The sequence below is a fragment of the Sorex fumeus genome, unplaced genomic scaffold, assembly GCF_029834395.1.
Source record: "Sorex fumeus unplaced genomic scaffold, SorFum_2.1 ptg000051l, whole genome shotgun sequence".
Lineage (NCBI taxonomy): Eukaryota > Metazoa > Chordata > Mammalia > Eulipotyphla > Soricidae > Sorex > Sorex fumeus.
Window position 1 is genome coordinate 13,295,634 of NW_026606108.1, and position 4,710 is coordinate 13,300,343.

A 4,710-nucleotide genomic window follows, 5' to 3' on the forward strand; every position below is an offset into this window, starting at 1 on the left:
TCACCCTTTCTTTTCCCCTCCTAGAGCTCAGTTTCTCTGTTTTTGAGAGTTTTTTTGCTTTATTTTAGGCCACATCCAGCAAAAAATGATCAGGGCTTACTTCTGGCTCTGTACTCAGGGATCATTCCTGGCAGCATTTGAGGACTTTATGCAATGACATGCATAGAATTGCATTTGGATGTGTGCAAGATGCACGCCTTAACACTATATTATTCTCCAGTCCTGTTTTTGAGCTTTGGTGTTCTTTTCTTGAGACTGAAAGAACAAGCTCTTCCCCTTAGGACAATCCCCTAGCAGCAACTCTTGACTACATAAAAAGGCCCAAGAGGGAGAAGTTTGGGGGATGCTCTGCAAAGGCATGTGACACATTCTTACTTCTGAGATTCACCATAATCTCTCTCTCTTTCTTTCTATTTGTTTCTTTACTTCTTCATATTCCCTAAAAACAAAACAAAATAAAACTATTTTGATATATATTTCCTCCTAAAATTCTTTTCTATTAGGGTAGACATTGTGCCTAGAAACCTCAGCATGGGTTTATAACTGGCTTTCTTTTTTCTTTTTTCCTTTTTGGGTAACACCCAGCGATGCTTAGGGGTTACTCCTGGCTCTGCACTCAGGAATCCTGGTGGTGCTCTGGTCGACCACATGCAAGGCAAATGCCCTATCCACTGTGCTATCTCTCCAGCCCCAAATGGCTTTCTTTTATCTGTTAAAAATAATCCCTTGCACAAGTCTGAGACCACAACTCACAGAGAACTTGGATTCTGGGAACCAATTCTTGCATTGTGAAGATCAAACGGACTTCAGAGGCAGTTTGGACAGTTGCCCATTGTTGGCTGGTAAAATATTGGCATACATAGTCTACAGGGGCTCATGATAGACTTTAAAAGATCTAGTACCTTCTCAAGACACTTATCTGGAAGAACTAGGTGAGTAAAGTAAGAGATCTTCCATCCAAATCACCTAGAACAGCCAGGGAAACAGCTAGGAATCAGGTAACCTACAATGTGGGCCTTAATGGCTCAGAGTCAGAGGTTTGTTTCATTACATGCATACATATCTAGAATAAATGATGTATCCTTACAATAAGGTAAGCTAAAGACAAGAAACTGTCATTAAGAAAATCAGAAGGCAGGGGCTGGAGAGACAGCACAGCAGGTAGGGCATTTGCCTTGCACACGGCCGACCTGGGTTCTATTCCCAACATCCCATCCGATCCCCTGAACACCACCAGGAATAATTTCTGAGTGCAAAGCCAGGAGTTTTGTGTGCATTGTGCATTGCTGTGCATTTCCCGGTGTGACCCAAAAAGAAAAAAAAAAGAAAAAGAAAAAAAGAAAATCACAAGGCAGAATTGGAGCAGTAGTGCTAATAGTAGGGCATTTGTCTTGTACGTGGTGATCTGGTTTTGATCCCTGGCATCCCATACCATTGCCCAGCTTTCCAGGAGTGATCCCTGAGCACAGAGCCCTGAGCACTAATGGGTGTGGCCCCAGAACAAAGACAACAACAAAAAAGGAAATCACAAGGAAGAGAAAAGGATGTTTACAGAAATATACTGTTTATTGATACTACGAGTTGACTCCATAGTAATAAGAAAATTCAAGTGTAAGTGGATCTGAGCATTTGAAAGATGATTTTCAAGGGTGAACTCTATTATGTGAAATAGAACTCTGAATAAAAATAAAAGTAACAAGGAACAATAGATTTAACATGTTTGGAGTAGGGGGCATCTCAGGGGCCATACTGGGGAGCCTTTTTAATTGAAGTGCCATGATTTACAATGTTATTCATAGTTGGGTTTTAGACATACAAAGTACTGGCACTGATGCTGCCACTGATGTAGGCAGGCAGGCAGATAGGGAAGGTCCCTCCCAAGGCAATGGCAGTAATATGTCCTGGGAAGTGATAGCCCTGAAGTTGCAAAAGCCAACCCTGCAGAAAACAGGAACTAAAGCCTGATAGGATCCTCACCTGGTGCCAGCAACAGACCCAGACAAGGCAGGACACCCACCTCCCAGAGAAGCTCCAGCAGAAACAAAAGGCCTCGAAAGCAATTTCGAAGAAGACCATCACAACTCCCAACCCTACTGCCCTTGGACAAAGGAAGGGCACGCATATGCTGCTGAGCCCATGTGCTGCTTGTGCCCACGTGGCCTAGCACAGGTGTTCCCTGAGCAGATGTGTTGCCTCCCCTCTTGAGATGTATGCTTTCATGCTTCCATATCTAATACTAGGATGTGTGTCAGGGCTCTCTCCACCATTGGAGAAGCCCACGTTCTCTCTTGAGCACGTTACTCTCTCTCCCACTTTTCTCTCCCTCCACCCTTCGAAAACCTCCAAATAAAATGTTTTACTTCGCTGTTTGTCTACTCCTGAAATTCCTTTCTGCAGGATGAGATAAGAACACAGTAACTCTGGCTCTGGGTTGCGGAGGTGGATGGGGGAAAAAGGGACCGTTTTTCTCTTCCCCGCTTCACATAAGCCACCCAGTTAGAGGAATACCAAATATTTCTCTTCCTTGAGGGAATTTTTTTTATTTAGCATGCAATATATATTATTTTGAGAAATGACTTGTTTTCTGGAAGTACATTCTATGTTCCATCCCTATCTGTTATGGCACATGTTAATATTACTCATGCCTATGTGTTTTTAACTTTTGTTCTTTTATTCCTAATCCTCTTTTATTTATTTATTGATAATAAATCATAAATTTATTTAAAAAAAATTTTAAGATTTTTTATGAACCCCCTCTACCATATTCAGTTCTGTGGCCCAATACAGGGTTGCATTCAAAAATTTCAGAAGCTACTGATAACATCTAGGAGACAATTCTCTTTAAGTTACAATTTCACAATTATACTTAAAATCATTGTTCAAATTTTTTTTAAATTGTAATATACTAAGTACTTCACATGACATTATCTTTCTGAAGGGGTCGACATAATAACAGGACTTTAGGAAGAAAGAAAGTTCATTCAGTTTACAAAATGAATCAGTGACCTAACAATATGAACCTTCAAAATAATTACCTTTCTCCAAGCTACAAGGATAAATAAATTGATAAAAAAAAATAGCTTATATACTTTTTTTTCTTTAGCAGTGCTGGGTATCAAACACAGGGGCAGGTTAAACACTTTTTAAATATTTTTACATTAAAAAATCAAATAAGAGTCTCCTTTGATATTGTTTAGTACAGTTATTATATAAGCAAAGAAAGAATTACAAGAAAAGACAACTTAAACACTGGTAATGATTCTATTATTTCTAAATTCGTCCGCAAAAGGGCATTCATAATGTTTAATTAACTTTAAAAAAAGTCTGCCCTAATGCTGAAACGATAATATATAATACAATTTTTAAATATTGCCAATATACTATAAAGCACAATGAAAAACATCTTATTTAAATGAAACAAGGATAATAGTTCACTGGGGAATATATCCAAGCAATTTTTTTTCTCTCCATATCTATTCAGTGATATTTTCTGGACTAATTTCTAAATAAATTCATATTTTATTTTTATTTATTTATTTATTTATTTGCTTTTTGGGTCACACCCAGCGATGCTCAGGGGTTACTTCTGGCTCTGCACTCAGGAGTTACCCCTGGTGGTGCTCAGGGGACCACATGGGATGCTGGGAATTGAACCCAGGTCAATCGCATGCAAGGCAAACACCCTACCCGCTGTGCTATCTCTCCAGTCCCACAAATTCATATTTTAAAAAAAATAACAAAAGCCATGTTTTTCCCAGGAATACTACTGTACACAGACCATACAGATTGTTCTATAGCAGATACTATAGTTTGTTTTCCAAGCTTCTGATGGCAAAATGCTAAGTTGTGAGCGTGATACTGTCCAACTAGGTGTTTCTTATCTCCCTGCAGAATGTGGGAGCACACAATGCTGAAACCCTTTGTCACCACCATTTCTCTTCTCACAGTGACTTCACTGTCATAGCACACTCATGTCCTTAAGATGCAAGGCCTAGCAAAAAGCCTCTCACAAACCCACTGGATATCACGATGTTCTGTTTGATAAATTCTGTTGCTTCTTCAATTATGTTGTTGATTTCAGGTTCTGCTTTATTTGCTTATTTCTTAACCTGTCGCTTTGCTTTGTTTACATCTTTTTCAACTCCTTTCCAGTCAACCTAGCCACTATGAACATAGCCACTATGACTGGCCATCTGAAGGAGAAGAAAGTCACCACCTACAGCAGTTACTGCAAGTTTTCCAACTTTCTGAAACAAAAATACCGCACACCATCCAGTCACTCCGTCCACTACAATCTGTGTGGCTACAGAGTATTTTTCTGCCATAGGTTCGGAACTGTGACCAAACACTCAATTCCACCAGTGATATCTTCTTGCATACTCAGTTAAATTCAACACTTCATAAGGTTCATCATCACTTTCATATTCTTGTGGAGGGGGGTTCCGGGTCACCATGATACCGCCGGTGGCGAGCTCTGAAGGTAGTCCCCACCCGCCCAGCTTTCCCCACCACTTAAGAGCTCCTCTCTGATACTCTTTTATTTAATTTTGATCCTTTTCTGTAGATTCGTTCAATAGATTTGTAATGAACTTGGCCACCTCCGCCCTTTACAACAGTTCTCTCTTTATCATTTCCAAGTACCCTCTTTTAAATATTGGTATATTTAATTTTTATTAAAAAACTACTAATAAGCCATATTGCACTTGAACA

At 39.6% G+C, this 4,710-nt stretch overlaps 1 pseudogene; it reads right to left on the reverse strand.

The window, feature by feature from the left end:
• Positions 1-3,733: 3,733 nt before the first annotated feature.
• Positions 3,734-4,454, reverse strand: LOC130032815 (FUN14 domain-containing protein 1-like; annotated as a pseudogene).
• Between the last annotated feature and the right edge of the window lie 256 nt (positions 4,455-4,710).